General features: G+C 34.6%; 1 protein-coding gene across 8 annotated transcripts in view; it reads left to right on the top strand.

The window, feature by feature from the left end:
• trio (trio Rho guanine nucleotide exchange factor) overlaps positions 1-19351 on the top strand; it is a 166194-nt gene that overhangs the window by 52733 nt on the left and 94110 nt on the right. The gene's annotated exons all lie outside the window — the stretch shown is intronic.

The following is a 19351-nucleotide window of genomic DNA, read 5'->3' as shown; positions in this document are numbered from 1 at the left end:
TCTTGATTTGTTACACAACTTTATGTGTGCGTGCGTTACATTACGATCGTCTCATTTGAACAAATCCTAATGTAATCCAAATCCTCTGTAAACTGCACGGTTTTAGCTCTAAGCTCAGTGGCTTATTGAACACTGTCCGATAGATCTCTGATTACAAATATTAGCATAGACTCTATAAACTTAAAAAAATGATGGATCTATCGACCCGTGAGGCTCGTTGTTCTAACTTTATTAAATCTCATTTCAATTATTTCTCTCAATTTAACGGCCGTCTGGTGTAGTGGTAAGTGACATGGTCACTACACAAGGGGGTCGCGGGTTCGAATCCCGCCAAGGGAAGATATTTGTATGATAAATATAAAATGTCTTTTCCAGGGTTATGGATGTATATATGTATGTGAATAATAAAAATCTTACATTTATTTCCGTTATCTGGTACCTGTAACACAAGTTCTTTACGAACTTAGCACGGGACCAGTTAACGTGGCGTGATTGTTAGTAAATATAAAAAAAAAACATGTTGCGGTTCATACAAAGCTTATTTACCGTTTGTCTATATGTAGTTTAGAGTAAATATAAAACTTAAAATGTCGCCAGAGAGACGTGCACACGCGAATTTATTTATTTTCGTTACAAAGTTCAGTTAAAATGAATTTGTTTTATCATCGACTGTGAAATGGACGTTCGTTTTACTAGTCTGTGTCGTGACGAGTTCGGTGGTCGCAGCTCAATTTCCTAAAGCTACACAAACCGTTTGTCGCATGCGGCGCGCCTGAAATGAAGTACGGTGTTTATACTCGCTATGTACTGTTGGTAATGAAATATCACAGAGCTGTGACCAAGTAAACGAAACGCCATAAACAAATAATTTTTCACGTACCTAAATGTATTTCATCGCTAAACCTTTGCTATACTTGTTAAATTTCATTTGTATATTACGCATATACGTATTAAGACATACAGAATGTTAGTCTCGGGTCGAAATTCGGTATAATACTGCGTACATTGGAAACTTTTAATATTTTAATCATAAGCTTAATGCCCTTCAGGTCCCTAAAAGAGGTGCAAATTACGGTTTTTCCAATTTTAAAGGGAACCTTAGACAATACACGTAGCGTGTCTAACAACTTTTTTTTTTTAATAAATTTGCTATCACGCTGTCATTACGCAAAGCAATATCAATTTTAGTTTCCATAACTGAATTTCTCCGTCGATAACTGAATTTGAACAATTTTCACAATTTATGAAAATGAAGTAAAAAAAACTGATTTTCTTTTTCAAAATAAAGTAACATTCTATCTATTAATAGACCCCACATCACTCTGCATTTCGAACATTGAATTTTTCATATAGAGTCAACATTTATTGCGAGACGAAGGTCTGTTTCCTGAAATGGATGGCAAATAAACCAGGTAACTTATCTTGTTTCATACAAATGTTTATTTATTCTTACTTAGATATTTTTATGTACACTTACATTAAATCACTCGTCGAAATAGACGACGACGAAGATTTAATTTTTAATGTACAGAATTAAACAATAGAAGGATTCAATGTAAATATAAATAAGTATCTGATTGAAACTGACTGAATTTGATGTATTACGTCATGAATAATTTAAATTTATTCAATGTTATAGCATCATTCTGTAAAATCTTTAAAATTGTTATTCAGATCGATTTTGATAAGCCTGCTATAAGGCAATATACAAATTACACAAAAAGCTGTTCCTACTAAAATTAAAAAAAATCTTCACATTAGTCGAGCTATTTGTGGAGTAAATGCACTTTAGGTAATTTGTTCACGGTAATTGTCACTTCACCAAATACTATAAACTCGGAGAAGATGACTTCGTACGTTGTCGCTAATAAAGCCCTCGGGAGATTGCTCTAGCTTCGGAGCATGTAATCTAACATCGTGCGGTCCAAGTTGTTTAGGTTTCTAACGCTAACCTTAAGTTTACTTGCCACCGCATAATTCGCTTTAACTGATTCCAAATACCTTAGATTCATAGTATAATATTGCAAGTCTTATTTAATTGCAAAACAAAAGAGCTAAAGAAGTTAAAAATAAAATAAAAGCGTTAGTTTAGATTGATGTTTGTTAATGTTATATTTAAAAATCAACTGCATAAAAATAGTAGGTCATCAAATTATCCGGCCGTATGCCCAGCTCGACGGACTGTAAATTGAACAACCTTTGACGCTCCGAGACGGAATAGGATTGGTTGTGACGTCAGCTCATCGAAGATCGCCTTCCCAAGAGAAAGGAAACAATAACGTGTTTTCGTATTACAATTATCGGATGACACATAACATGTACATTTTTACGTAAGCGAATGAACCTTAGTTCAAATGAACTGTTTGAATTCTTATTCTTCTTTAGCGAATATATCTTTGCGTCTAATTTTCTTAACCTAACTAACCTGCGCAGGCTCGTCTCTACTACATCTGTTTGTAAAGTTATGGTATGCACCTTCGCAAGGGTTGCAATTTAAGCTCCACACGGTGTCTGTCACGTGTCAAGAAAGCGAACTTATGCAATGTTACCTGTTCTGAGAAAAGTCTAAAGCTTCTAGCGTTAAGTTATGATCGGCAGCAAGGAAAAATCTATCTCAGACTTTGAAATTCTAGTTGGATCGACATATACTATACCTTTTTTATTGTGTAGCAGAACAGCATAGGGCAAGAGGGGCCGCTTTCACCTTAAGTCAGTTCACTCTATTCCTTGCTCCGATGTAATTATTCTTTTATTTTAAATTGCTTTTCAATCAAAATCAATAGTACCTTACTCGAGATTTAAAATTAAATAATTTGTAGAAACATCAAATATGTAATACATATTTCAATACTTTTATTTGCTGTAAGTACCTAAAGTAGGGTCCCAAGATTCGGGTAAAACTCCACCAAATATTACTAGGCCGAAACGTATTCAAAAAAGAATCTTTACATAGAAATGCAAATGGTGCACTAAATTCTGGTGGGGTGTTTGGCCAATACTTTCTAAAAGGATACGAACGATGTGTACCGATCTAGGATTTGTTTTTTCAATTTAAATTATTTTCAATAATTTCAGTTGTTGTCAATTTAGACTGATACATATAAATACACATTACACATTATTAATGTACATTAAAAAAAACTATAGAAGGGACGAAAGTAAGCATTAATTATATGTTAGGATTTCCTATTAGATAAATATTAATGTATCACTCACTTATGAGACAACTTAAATGACATTAGCACATCATTAATGAAGTAGAAATACGAGGTACGACAAAATAGGAAAATAGTCTAAAGTGCCCAAAATAATCCCAGAATCAACAAGATTAAAATTAGGGCATCTCCGTTACTGCGTAATAAAAACGTTTGTGACACAGTTATTAAATTTGTAAGGTCAATGGCAGATAAAGGGCGAGGTTCACGGAGCGTGGGTGAACCATAGGTACAACTAAGTATATTAAAAACAGTTAAGGATTGCATTATATATTTTTGCTCACTCTTCGTTCTGATTTCCTATTTGAAATTAAAAGAAGAAACTAGGACTGTAGAAGAAGAATCATTTTTGGTTTGAAGAAAGTTTGAAGAACACTCAGCGAAATATAAGGTTTTCTTAAAATCACGTACTAGAAGTACCAATTTTACACATACAATTATTCTACGGTCAGGACCAACTAAAAATTTAGTAAAAATTATAATCGTATGACTATTAGAACAAACCAATACACGCGTTTACAGAAATAACTTTATGACACTAACCGTAGTTGATAGCACGAATCAGAGTTATTTCTAATTTAGAGCCTTGAGAGGCTATTTCAGCGTAACCTTAACTAGTAGGTGAGCTCACGGGGCTCAAACCTGACGACGTTCCTAACACGAACCCTAGCAAGAGCCGTGCTCCGCAGAATCTACCACCGGATCGGAAACGCGACCCACTGAGAAGATCCGGCGAGAAACTCAGTGGGCTGTGTCTGAGGGTTTTTCTTACAATGAACAAAATTACAGAACGTAGAAAGTTTGTGGTGGCTGCTTGCATACGTGCTGCCATGTGAAGCGTTGTAAAATAAATTAATTGCGGTCGGAAACGGTTGTTTGCGAGATGTCGTGGTTAACGTTAGTCTTGCATCGCAAAAAAAATACTATACTGGATATTTTAAGACTTTTATAGAACTAGACAATAATAAAATGTGCGACACAAGACAAGGGAGATCATAACATTATTGAGAAATGAGATTCGAAACATAATATTTTTAAATGTACTGCGAGTATGTTTCATTTGGTAAAATATTTAAGAAATTCTTCCGTTATCAAAGACAAGAGAGATTGTTCTTTTAATAATCTACAAGTAAACCATTGCATAAAAATTACCGCTTCCTCCTTCTAAAAATGTTTTAATTTACTTCCAAACAAAATAATCCGAAAACGTAAATAAAAAATATGTATTATTCTAATATAGTCAATTTGAATTAACGATCTGTAAGAAACACTGCTTAAACTTACTCCAAGAAAAAAAAAAAGAAAAAGAAAAAAAGATAAATGTTCTCGTCCACACAAAAATATCGAAACACAACGCCGTATCTTTTTGTAATTAATACATGCGACATATTACATCTATTCTGTTCTAATTAGCTAACAAATGTAATATTCGTAGAATTTTTTCTTTTAATTAATAATAAGAAAAGAAATATAACCTAGTCTATAACGGTAAATTGCTGTTTGCTCTTTGATGGATTAGATGGAAGCTTTCATGGAAGCTTAGACTGAGGACCCCGGGCTCGAAATTGAAACCCGCCTTGTTCGACTTAACGAAGCCCCTCGAGCTATTAAGAGAAACACGTGTACTGGCAGGTTAATAACTTTAATAAGAAACTAGATTGTTACGCGAAGTACGACTTGAATTTTACTCTTTAGAAATACACAACAATATTCTGTTTCTATTGTATCAATTACGTTTTTTGTTTTATTTGTTAACACGCGAATTAATAACCAGATATCAATAAATAAATAATCAATAAATGCCAACAACAATCCGAGAGCATAAGGCCATAACGAGATTGATAACGGCATATATACATATATAAATGAGACAGTTGCCTAGAGTGCAACTGCTGAAGTGTCAGGCATGCGCACGCTGCGCTTGCATCTTGGCACCGCTGCAATGGGGAGCCCAGTGTTAATTGCTTCGCTGGTCATGATCTGATTAGGATCGTCCTTCAGAACTCTGCGGCAAGACCCTTTTCAGAATAAATTCGGGAAATGTAGCTCGATACGGAGGCTGCGTAGTGAGCGAACCAAGAGCCAAACGGCGCGGGACTACCGCGGCAGTGGCGATAGCGCCGCGCGCCGCGACGGACGGAGGCGGCGCCGCGACTACTACGCGCGATCACGTGCCGGTGCAATGGGAACTACTCCGCCACCCGCTCCCGCCAAACACAAGAGCCGGCGCAAGATCTCGCTGCCATGGTTTAGGCAAAGTTCTGTGAGCGCCCCCCATGCCACCCTCTCCCGACAACACACTATCGACACGCCAAGCTCGTTCAACGCGCGACTGCTAAAGGGAAACCGACAACGACAGGTGATGCGACTGACGGCATAAGTTGCAGTGAGACTGCACTACCTCCCATTCGCCGCTTTCCCGCCAGTCGCGCAACGCTACTCCTGCGCTTGCATTCGCCTGCATATGCATCCCAGACGGCAAGCCGTCTGCACGTCTCGTTGCACTACGGCCCTCCAAATATTACCAATTTATTTAATATATAAATTTTTATAAATTTTATTAATCGGACAACATCCTAAATAATTATATGCAATCAAACATGTGAATAGAATTCTTTGAAAGTCATCACTGTTTTTTTGAATTTTCTATAACATGATGGAAATACTGCAAGATATGTGCACATCATTTGCTTAAAACATTCTACTTAATAAAGTAACTTACGAACAATTGTGTCTATTATTTACACCTTAAACTGCTCAACAATTTTATTTTTATTTTGATTATATACAGTGACACATTTCACCACTTTTAATAACAGTAATCGGCACAATTATTCGTTTTTTTTTTGTTACTTCGGAACCGCTTCCTATATATTTTCTGATTTCATTTATTTATTCATTTAGTGAGGGTTTGATTTTCCTGTTTTGTGTTCATTATTGACGAACTTACGTTTCCTGTAATAATTCAACTTATCATATGACTGAGTGGACTCCGTAATCTGTGAGAGCCATAACAACAATTCCCGTCAATTGTTCGTGATAACAGATTGCTTATCTGTCACTCAAGCTAATAGATTTCAAGCTGAGCTAAAGGGTGATCGAATGTAGTTGAAACAATAATTCTATATATTTTTATTTTTGCGTCATTCTTTATTAAATACTGTGATATGAAAATGGAGTGAGGTCACAAAAGAATCCGAATTCTTGTAATAGCATTATACAAAACATGGAACTGTATGCACTTTTTGAATCTCCATACGCTTGTTATTAGTCGAAATGTGTGTGTACCTGACTATCGGAAGGTAAAATAAAACATATTCTATTTGTAACAAACAAACCGACAATTTTCGCAGTATTCGTACTAAAAAGCCGATAAAGCAGAAAAGAAAATAATATACAACAAAACATTGTTCGAAAGAATTCTGAATAAATTGATGAATATACAAACATGTCGCACTTTTTAAATGATGACTTAGGACTTGCAGCTTGTAAGGAACGCAGTGGTCGTTAACCTTAATCCATAATTTAAAAATAAAAAGGGTGTTAAAATCAGAACAAACTTCTTGGGGGGTACGTAATAATAGGTCACAGATATATCCCGCAGTTATTGAAATTCGACTATAAATAATTGGAATTGTAAGTTTGTACACTATTATGATTATATTTTATACTTCTATAATCACAAATTTCGCCAAGACTACACTATAAAAATATTAACAAAGACAAACAATATTTAATCTCATTTTGACAAAAAACGTCAAGAACAAAAGTTTGACAATAAATAGTATGCATGCGTGTGTGCGTCAAATACATGGTATGTAGTGTGTGTAATGTTTTCTTTATTGATTTATTGTATCTTTTATGCATTATTTAAAAAAATATTAGCATTGTGCACTTCTTCTCTATATTCTCTATATGTATGGAAAATTTAATACTCCTCCGTCCGCGCAATTTTCGTAAAAAGGGATACAAAGTTTTTGCTTCACGTATTAATATATAGATACAACATTTTAATAATCGAAACGACCGAGCTATGCTCAAAGCTTTACAGAAGCTCCTCAATTAATAGAGCATAGGTACAACGAGAGCAATATCCGGCCTCTGTGATTGTATAATGGAGTTTTAGCTATCAAGCAGTGACTGAGCTATATATAATTTTTTTTATTGCTTAGATGGGTGGACGAGCTCACCGCCCACCTGATGTTATGTGATTACTGGAGCCCATAGACATCTACAAGGTAGATGCTGCCACCCACCTTAAAATATAAGTTCTAAGATCTCAATATAGCTACAACGACTGCTCCACCCTTCAAACCGAAACGCTTTAACTGCTCCACCGCAAAAATAGGCGGTGTGGTGGTACCTACTTGTGCGGACTCACAAGACTTCCTACCACCAGTAATGTGAAATTGTGAAAAAAGTATTAAAACTTCGGCTAAACTATATCGTGATACGAAGAACGGTACTTTCTCTGAGATTCAGAACCCGGTCATAAAACTCCGTCCATACAAGATTGTTGTCTGGAAAGGACCGTTTCTGACTTCATCAGAGCTGAAGACCGTCATCTAATACAAATCTTAATACGCACGAACATGGTTAATGATCTCATCTAGAAATACATGCTCTAAATGCCACGATAATTTCGAGTCCTTAAACGTTCCATAAAACTGGCAGTGGCGAACTTTCCTACGTGGAAACTGTATGTAAAACTGGCCATAACATTTCAAAGACTTTATTAAGGCCAATGGAAATCATTGTGAACGACCTTTATACTTTTAAAATACTATTATGTTATTTAATTTCTAAAATAAGGCTGACTGCACTAATAAATGTGCAATTTAATAGAGAAAACAGGACGTTCTTCTTATCATAATATTTATGGCAAAACTAGATAGATGACTTTAGACTTTAATTTGTATAATTGCTGGTGGTAGGACCTCTTGTGAGTCCGCGCGGGTAGGTACCACCACCACCACCCTGCCTATTTCTGCCGTGAAGCAGTTATGCGTTTCGGTTTGAAGGGTGGGGCAGCCGTTGTAACTATACTTGAGACCTTAGGACTTATATCTCAAGGTGGGTGGCGCATTTACGTCGTAGATGTCTATAGGCTCCGGTAACCACTTAAAACCAGGTGGACTGTGAGCTCGTCCACCCATCTAAGTAATAAATAAAAAAACTAAACACTTCGGCCCGAGTTTCAAATTGAAAGCAGGTAAAACCGAAATGCGTATCTACTCAAAATATAGAATATTTATTTCTACACAAAAATAATGTAAGTAATCAATCTACGAGCATACCGTACTTGAGGATTTTCAAAAAGCACAAACTTTAATCTACACCCTTCTATGAGTATAATGAACAATTTCCAGATGTAATCTGTCAGTGAGACAAATTGAAATTGATCAATTCGTCGTCATTCGATACAATCTATCAGTAACAATATTATATAATGTACTGTTGCAGCTTGAATAGCGCTTCATTAACTTGAAATTCAGATTAGGTCAGATTTGGGTTAATGTTACAATTTAACAGGTACTGACTGTAGCGTAGGTAGGTAGGATTTACACATTAGGCGTAGGTACTGCAGCTATGGTTTGAATACTAGAAAAGCTGTCACAACACAAATGAGACTAACTTCATGTCTCATAATAAGTGGCGGTAAAGACCAGTTGAATTGACTTACTTATCTGCTTTATACAAAAAGATAATAAAATTAGTTAATACTAATTTTTAATATATATTAAAATAAAATATAATAATAATAATAATAATAATAAAGCCTGTTTATTTCCAATCCATAATGATAATATATTACATGCGATTTAATATCTAAATATACTAGGGTAGAATTTCTTTAATTTTCTTTTATTCGCTAACGTTGCTTTCTCCTGTATCAATGATCGGAACCCCTTCTCGGGTAAAGGCCTCCTCCAGCTTCTTCCAGATCACTTTGTCCATGGCTTTCCTTATCCAATCGCTTCCTGCTATCGCTTTTATATCGTCTATCCATCTTTTTCTAGGGCGCCCTCTCCTTCTTTTTCCTCTTGGTCCTTTCCACATAGTTGTCTGTAATGTCCATCTTTTGTCTGTGCGTCTTGCTATATGTCCTGCCCACTGCCATTTCTGTTTTAAAGCATATTGTAAGGCATCTATAACTTTAGTTTTTTGTCTAATTTTTTCGCTTTTTACTTTTTGTATTTTTCTTATTTTTAGTACGCTTCTTTCCATTGCTTTTTGACATGTTATTAGTTTATTTTTTGTTTTGGTGCTGAATGTCCACGTTTGGCATCCGTATGTAAGAGTAGGTAGGACACAGGTATCCAACACAATTTTCTTTAGGTAAAGGGGGAATTCCCCTTTCAAGATTTCCTTCAGGGACCAAAACTTTTTCCAACTCATGTTGATACGCCGCTCCACCTCTAGTTCTTCATTATTGTCATCGAATGATAGTTGTTTTCCCAGGTATATGTAGTTGCTCACATATTCAAGCGGCTTTCCGTTCAAGTATATTTCGTTAATGTAATCATTAGTAACTATTTTTGTTTTATTTTCGTTCATTTTGAGGCCCACCTTTTCGCTTTCTTCATTTAAACTTGTTATCATTCTTTCCAATCCTTTGCTTGTTTCAGAAAATAAGACAATATCGTCTGCGAATCTGAGGTGTGTAAGCCGATCTTTGTTAATTCTAATCCCTTCCGCCTGCCAGTTAAGATTATCAAAAACGTGTTGTAGTACCATTATGAACAGCTTAGGTGAGAGAGGGTCTCCTTGTCTTACGCCTCTACGGATCGGTATATCAGGACCTCGCGTCTCCAGTTTGACTTGGCTTACGCTACCTTCATAAATGTCTTTCAGTACTCTTACATAGTTTTCGTTTATGTAGCATTTATTCAGCGCTTCCCAAATAGCATCATGAGAGATCGTATCAAACGCTTTGGCGTAGTCAATGAAAGCAATGTAAAGTGGCTTGTTGAATTCCTTGTATTTCTCCATTACTTGTTGTAAAACTTGTATATGATCCGTTGTAGAAAATCCAGAACGAAACCCTGCTTGTTCTACTGGCTGATAGTTATCTATCTGCGGGCTCAGCCGGCTTTGTAGTATTGACGTGAACAGTTTGTATACACTTGAAAGAAGACTAATCGGGCGGTAGTTAGATATGTCTTGAGGGTCTCCTTTCTTGTATATAAGGATTATATCAGATCTTTTCCATTGGATCGGTACTTGGCCTATGTTCAGAACCTTGTTGAATAAATACATAAGTGGCCGACTTAGTAGGATAGCGCCAGTTTTCAGTGCTTCATTTTGTATGCCGTCAGGACCAGGGCTTTTATGTGGTCTAAGTTTGCTAATATGTTTTATGACTTCCTTCTCATCTACTGGTGGCAATTCATTCGTGTTTTGAGAGTTTGCTATTGCTGCTTCGACTGTAGTAATACAAGAAATCGATTCGGAATATAATTCTCTGTAGAAGTTTGTGGCGCAGTTCATGATATCATTTCTGGTTTTCGTTTCTTCTGATTTAGATTTTAAGTTCTGAATCCAATTTTTGTGTGTGCTCAATTTCTTATAGGCTTTTTTCGTACTTCTGTATTCGTTTAGGTTATCTTCAATGATTTTATGTCTATATTCTTTGTAGTCTTTATCTATTGCCTTACTTGTAGTTTTGAATAGTGTGCTTAGTTCTTCCTTCATTTCTTTCGTTTTTTGTTTTATTTTTAGCAGTTCCGTTCGTCTTGTGAGAAAAGTTTTTGTAGACTCGCTAAGTATTTTATTAATCATTTTTTGTTCTTTATTTTTTGATCTGCAAGCAAGGCTGGTGTTGATGATGTTAGCTAGTTTGTTGTAAAAAGGTTGAATATCTTCTTCTTGGCATGTTTCCAGTTGACGTATATTGATCTCAAGGTTTTTTAAGTATGAAGATGTATCCTCATTTGTCCTTAGTAGCTTAGGTTGTGCATTAAATGATATTCTGCTCTTCTTACCTTGTTCTAGCGTGTACGTAGCTCTAACTAAGCGATGGTCAGATCTGAATCCAAAGCCATGTAGTACTTCTATGTTTCTAATCCTTTTGGGGTGGTTTGACAGTATAAAGTCAATTTCATTTTTTACTTTACCACAAGGGGAGAGCCAAGTCCATTTGCGGTTTTTTCGAGCCTTAAAAAAGGAGTTCATAATTGACAGCTTATGTTCCAGTGCGTATTGAATTAGTTTTTCTCCTCTTTCATTTCTATTTCCGTAACCGAATTTTCCCATAACAAAGTTTTCACTGTCTTCAGTTTTCAGTTGGCCAACTTTTGCATTAAAATCACCGATTAAGAATACGCTTTCTCCTGTGTGACCATGCGCTATCTGTAGAGTTGTGTAGAACGAGTTGATCTCCTCATCTGTAGCTTTTTCAGTGGGTGCATATACTTGTATTATTGAAAGCAGTTGGTTGTTGCATTTTATTTTCAATAGAGCGACTCGTTCTGAGAACGCTGAAAAACTGACAATGTTATTCTTGTGTTTTTTGTTTATTAAAAATCCAACTCCATATTGGCCGAGTGTTTCACCTTTGTAACAAAATATATAATTTTCATGTTCTTCAATTGCATACCCCATTCTTCTAATTTCTGCTAAGCCAAGTATATCGATTTTTATTTGTTGCAACATATACGTTAGTTCTATAAAGCTTTTTGTTGTAGCTAGTGATCTTACATTTAATGTTCCAATTTTGAGGGTTGGTTGTAGTGGTTTTGTTATGCCAGTTGTTTTGGTTGCATTAGTTGTATTATTAATGTTAATGTTTGCTGGAGGGTTGTGGTCTTTTTCCCCCACGGGGACCAGCCGGCTTGGGGGAGGGTTGTTTGCTATTATTGATTTGTAAAGTTGTTTATAGATTGTTTTTTGATTCCGATCGCCGATATCCAATTGCTATGATTTTTTGTCTCTTGAACAGGTTGTAGAGGTAAGAGAGTTGGACCTAGCTCTCATCATGTCATATACGTTCACTATCTCCTTCGATGAAGATGAAATTTGTTGTTTTTTTGGCTGAGAGTATTGCGGAGAAGTAGATACCTCCCTTTTTCTTTTCTCATAATATGTGTTTGATTTTTCCTTTACTATGAGTTGATCGTATTTTAGGTAAGCGATTTTGCCTTTATTTCTTTCTTCTGTTAATTGTGGTATTAATGCTTTCCTCTTTTCTAAAATATATTTAGAGTAGTCTTCTGTGAATGTTATTTCCTTCGACTTCTTCTTATTCCTTAATATCTCGTTTTTTTTCAATCCACTAACAAAGGATAAGAGTGTCGGCCTAGGTTTGTTACCTTTGATTTCTTTCCCTATACGATAAATCTTGTTTATTTCACAATCTTGAATATTTATATTTAATGTTTTCAAAAATACTTCCTTAGTATTTTTAAGCAGTTGCTCTGTAGTCTTTTCTCCCTCTTTCAGCCCGTGGACTATTATATTGTTGTTTTTTTTGTCTCTCTCTAAAGTTTCTATCTTTTTTTCCAAAAGCTCAACTTTAATTCTTAATTTTTTGTTTTCTTCTATCACAGGTTCTAATTTTTCACCAATTTTTTCCATAATAGTACTTGTTATAGAATCTGATTGGTTCTTCATTTCAGTTTTAATTTTTTCGAAGAATAGTTCAAATTGTTCATCCATATTTGCGTGGAATGGAACGTATTATTTAAGGTTATTTTAGTTTATAGCCTTGGCAGCACTGAACTGACGTTGATAGTTGCGTACGAGGTGACTTTGACAGGCTCTCAGTAGTTTTACGTTAGTGTGTGTGCTTTCTGGTTATAACAATATTCTAACCTCCAAATACTGTTGGTTTGTTTTCGTCCGTGTTTTTGTCAAATTCAATAGTTGTGTGGCGGTAACTAATTTCAACACTTCGCGGCACCTTCGTACTCACATTTAATAGTAATTTTTAACGAACCTTGCCTTGTATCTATTTATTTGTGCGATTATTTTCGGAGCGACAATACAATGACATGTATGATACGAGTACCGGAACCGGACCCAAAAAATGAACCTGAAAATAAAATATATTTAATATAAAATAATTATAATTTTGAACACACACTACTAATGTAGTGTGTGTTCAAAATTAAATTTACTCTAATTCTATCATCTTCGGAAACAAAGCGGTGCAAATACTGCGAATCGTGTTCACCGAATCAGAAGGATGTTATTACGCGCGGAAAATAATGTACCTATTTATATTTCAATGTATATCAGATAGATAGTCATAAAAACAGCGCCTTTATTGCTGTATTGCTAAAGAAAATCTAAATTTGTAATAAGAACTATTGTCATTTCAGAAAGGAAGTATCCTAAAATTTAAAGTAAAGTAATATAGTTCTTGGATTAATACTATACAATTAAATCTACAGGGCTTTAAATGTACATAGATTAAGAATGGAGAAAATAAAACAATGCTTTCTGGTTATAGTAGATTACCGTAAGTAGTGCTTCTATTCCTTACTATTTCAAATCTTATTGAGATAATTATATCTTAACGAGATTAAAATAGAACATAAAATACGAAACAAAATAATTAAAATCAGTCTAGTATTATTGGATAATTTACGTTAATTAAATATTCCACACAAAAATGCATCTCGAAATGATAATCTTCTAAATATTCTAAGTATTTTATACTGCTAGAAGTACTCAGCTGACTTAAAATCACTGATACAATTAAATTGAATTCGATTACTGGATACGGCTACAACGCCGTTGATGACACGGTCACAAGCGCAAATTGGTCTGTACTCTAGATAGCCTAAGAGCCCTATATATATCTCTGATATCTATGGATTCCACCAAATTTACAATACAGAATATATCAGTTATACCACAATTAGCTTACTTTGCAGCAAAATGAAACGAAAAATTTACAACATCGTTGATACACCCAGCGACTTCGAGAGGCGAGTAAAATAATACTCGAGTTCTAGGATGTGCAGAAAAAATATTCAATATTGTTCAATATTATGACCTTTTATAAGAAATATAAAACACAATCTGTGACTAAGACAGTTTTCTACTATAGCTAAAACAGTTACTTGTTAGACATTAATCAAGTTATTGCCAAGACACATTCGCAAGATTGATTTAATGCTTAGCAATGAACTGGTTGATAAAAGTAATTCAATTGAACTAACAGCTGTTTTATAAACATATATAAAAACACATTTGGTGAATCGTATTCGTATTTTGAAATTAAACGCATATGAAACGATCACAATTATTATTCTAACAAGGAAATAAACTTCGTTTTATAAATAAATAACGCGTATACGTTGAACAAGTCCGTATAAAACATAACAAACAGCACTCGCTCATTTTAAATCATGAGTAACACATAACCGTGTTCCTATTATTGTTACCATAACTAAATAAGTATTCATTTTAGTGAGTAAATATTACTGAAAACAAATAATTTCGCTGCAATTTGCATTGCATTCACATATGTACATGTTAATTTTATTTGTTTGGAATGTTTCGGAAAGCCATTTCGTAGCCTTTGGTTGTAATTATGATTGGCCTTGAGCTAGGTTAAAATAGCGTAAGCGTTATAATTGTAAGCAATGTGGGTGAACAGAATTCGAAGTAGCGTGTGTTGAAGAATTTCGAATTTCGTTTCGTAGTTTATAGAATTATGTTTGTTGATTGTTTTTGTATCGAAAACGAGATAAAAATAAACAGCAAGTCAATAAAACTCAAACAAAAATGGTTCAGGAATAGGGAAGCTGGAAGCGTTTTTATATGATATTGACAGATATTGTATTAGGTTCTTCTCTGTCAGCGAGCTCAATAATTTTATTAAAAGATAGGTAATTACTCGATTGCAGTCCTTAATCAGTGTTAATAAAATACAATAGTAAATACAACAAATTGTAATAGTGAAAATTATGTAATGAATGTGCTGTTACGAAACAATAAAGTGTTCATCTTAAAAGTATCAAAACTATATACGAACTAAAACCCAAATCTACTAAACGAAATCTTTTTTTTTGTCAGCGGTAGAGTTATAAATCTGCTAAATTCTAAAGAGTAACTTGTATTGAAGTTATGAATAAAGTTAATTAGAATTCCAAAATCAAACAATCTGTTTCTTTTTGCGCTAAACTTTCATCTTTATAAAAATGTATACCAATGAAAACAACACTAGAACTAGAAGGTCAAAACACTAGAGCGTCGTTCGTATCGTTGTATCGTAAAATCGCTTTTAGATTATTCAAAATGGAAATAGCGGTTTTGAAGACGGGATAAATGACCACGCCTCACATACGACCTACTCATATAAAAGTCGTTTTTACAAATATGTACAGTACAACTCATGAATACAGTAAAGAACAGTGGAATTAATTTACCAACAAGTTGCTCAAAAATTAGAGTTTTTATGAAGAAAACATAAAAGTCAATTATTTGTGGTATTTATTTTATTGAACTAACTATTTTTACTTATAATTATGACCCGATAATAAATAGCTAAAATATTAATTGTAGAAGTTAATTTTATTTTGGTTTAAATCAACGAATGCGTGTTGATTTATTGGAATTTATTATGTAGATAACATTACGCGTAAACAGTAGACACATTGTTGGTAAAGTAACGTTAATAAACCATGCCGTTAATTCCTGGGTAGTTTGGCTCGGATTCGATTCCACTATCTATTTCAATTCATTGTTATTCACATGCGTGGGCGGTCTTCCACGTGGTTCGTTCTTCAAATCGAAATTTCTATCACGAAAGAGTTTAAACCAGAATCGCACGGTGCGTTCATTAGCAGTCCCCTCTCCAAACGTAACATTGATATTGCGAGCTGTTTCTGCAGTGTTAGTTCCGCTTCGGAACTCGCATTCAAAAATCACTCGAATTTTCGAAGTATCATCTTTCTTGTCTGAGCTGAATAAAAAAAAAACAACTGAAAGTCGACAGGTAATCAAATGTTGCACATTTTATAATAGAAGAACTAAAAAGTTTCACTCAAAAATCTCAACCCATGAAGGTTCCATATCAATTCGAAATACTTATTACAATAGAACGGCAATTTCATACTTTAACCCCTATTATTTGTGAACAAGATTGCACTTAGATCAATAAAAAACAATATTGCTTGACATAGCTGCTTTGTGTTAATTGTTTTAATCCTACCCATATAAGTCTACACATCGTTACAATAAAAGTTGTGTTTTTCTCTTCGTGGATTATTCTTATGTTTTCGTGGCAATGGACGACTAAGAAGTTATTAGTGGAATAGAATAGAATGGAAGTAGTTTTGAATATTGTACTTACTTTTAATGATTTTTTATGATATTTATGGAAGTAATGAAAGGATTATAATAACACGAGATTAAACCATAAATGTAGTTGTAATTATCTCCCGGCTTATTTCGCGCACACTAAGCACGTAATGAGCGTGAAATTGCTTGCAAGCTTCCAGTTCCGCGGAAAATGAATTATGAAAGCTTTAATTTAGAACAATACAAAAAAATAATGAAAAAGAACATAATAGCGATATTGAAAAAAAATAAAGGAGCCATCGGACATCCGATCCGCGTTGGCAGCGGCTTGGCTCTGCCCCTGGCATTGCTGAAGTCCATGGGCAACGGTAACCACTCACCATCAGGTGGGCCGTATGCTCGTCTGCCTACAAGGGCAATAAAAAAAAACCGAATGCCAAATAATCGTTCGGCTTCTTACTGCTCGTATTAGTACCTATAAGCTCACTTTTAATTTCCGTGAATGGATGATCTAGCTCACCGCCCACCAGATGATAAATGATTTCCGGAGCATCAGTATTATAACGTAAACGCCTTCCTCAGCAACCTAGAGACGTGAGGCCGAAGTCGCAGTTGTACAATGGCCGTTTCATCTTTCAAACCGGAACGTCCGATTGCTTAGCGGTAAGAATTGACAAGGTGGTAATAATTATTCCTGCGGGTATACCACCAATAAATACCGATCGTAGGATACTGATATAATACTAAGAGAATGTCGCTACCCATTTTCCTCTAAATCCTTTAGTCGCTCGTTATGACGCCCCCGGAAACAGGGTGGTGCCACCCGATGCTGACGTCACAGAGCAAAAGCAACATTTTAAATAATACTTATTGATGGCAAGCTCCTTTAGGTCTTCTTCTGAACCTATTCGTAAATGCGGCTTTCTAAATTAACGGAGAAGCGAGGTCACGATTTCAAAAGTAACTAAAGAAAACTCATCATTCAGGTTCATATAATATATTACACCTAACATCAATCCGGGGCTGACAATGTGACAAATGTGTCGCAAGCCAATTCGGGGCCTGTTTACCCAAGGAGTGTTTCAGAATGCGAGCGGTGATCTTATTGAATAGTATTATTTCATGCGAGAGAAATTCGTTCAATTATCGACTTAAACAGTTTAGAAAACAATAAACAGCTGTCATCAATAAGAAAACAGTTAATAAAACATTACACATACGAGAACTATTAAGTTTAGTTGAACAACTATCTTTTAAAACGAATTTATATGCACTATGGTTGGATGGATGGTTCAACTAATTATTAATTCGATCAAAACCTACCAGTGAAAGCCTGTGTATCTCGGTTTACAGCAAACAAGTGAAGTAGATATATACCTACCGCAATTAGTAAAGTTTCCTACTTTTAAATTTAAATATTCCGAAAAAAATAACGCTAAACAATTTCTACATCGCAGATTATTTTTTCGACCTTTTTTTTTTCGAAAGTTCTTTACATTTTACAATAACTTCAATAGTTGCTATCAAAAATTTTGTAATTTTTCAAGTCAACATCTTAATAAAATTAGTAAATTCGAAAAAGTGTCTAGGACTTTTGAATATTTAAAAATGGGCATTTTGTTTATTAAATATTTAGCGATGATTGTAACGAGTTATTTGATGTCTTTCAGCTAACGACAGAGATTTACAAGCCTTAAGACCTTACAGCAACAATAAAGATGTCTAATAAAATCTTTTATGGACTCAATTTGCTGTACGAGAACGTAATGTTTATACATACTCTGAAGAACGCTTCCCCACACTTGCCTACTTCCTACTTGACTAATGTTATGAATTTAATTTCAATCAATGAATTCTGCAAAACGAACATTTTTGTCATATCTAAATATTGGTTCAAGATTTTCCTGAATTTTAAATAATAACAAGATTATATTAGTATTTTTTTCGTCCGTGGCATCACTTTAGTTTGAAATAATGTAATTCGTATCAATATCATAAGTTCTTTTCCATAGACACAGCCCACTGATTTTCTCGCCGAATCTTCTCAGTGGGTCGCGTTGCCGATCCGGTGGTAGATTCTGCGAAACACTGCTCTTGCTAGGGTTAGTTAGCTAGTAACACCTCCAGGTTTGATTCCTGAGAGCTCAACATTTTTTTTTCTCCTACATGATAGGGTAACTTTGATATATAATATGGCAGGGTAAAGCTCTTCTTGCGTCTAAAAATGCATTTATATTGCCTACACTATGTTGCTGCCTTCAAATCTATTTCATGATCTTTATCAAATTACTATCACAAAGTTAAATCATTCTTCTTGGTATCACACGGCCAATAGTCTACTGGTAGCAAAGTATGTTATTGAAGTTTTAAACTAAATTTATATGTGTTGGGATCGATTAGATCGCCAAAATGTTTTCTCGACCATCGCTAAAGATAATAATTGATGAGAAACGAGAATGACACTATTGTAATAATTTTAAAAAGCAGTCTGGTCAAAAAAGACGCTTGCTTATTTAATATAATAATATATCTTTGACTGACATGCCATTTTTATTTTCATATGCAAGACCTCACTTCGAAATTTGATCACATCAGAATACTCATTGTTCTTACTATTCTCCGTATCTGATTGCTATGATTGAAGTAACATAAGTATAATGTGATTAGCGTTTAGTTTGCAATTTATAAATTTAATGCTGATGATTGTTTATCCAAAATCGAAAAGGTTCTCAATATGAATGAGTTCAAATAATAAAGCCATCAAAGGTTAAATTTATTTTTCTTCTTTTTTCGAATATTGTATAATGTTTTCTTATAAACTATAATTCTAGAATACTCGAGGTAGTATGTATTGTGATGTAACTCGTTTTTTTATTTCAAAC

Source organism: Bombyx mandarina, chromosome 01, assembly GCF_030267445.1.
Source record: "Bombyx mandarina strain Sakado chromosome 01, ASM3026744v2".
Lineage (NCBI taxonomy): Eukaryota > Metazoa > Arthropoda > Insecta > Lepidoptera > Bombycidae > Bombyx > Bombyx mandarina.
Note: the sequence above shows the minus strand (reverse complement) of the source record. Positions and strands in the feature narration are given on the sequence as shown.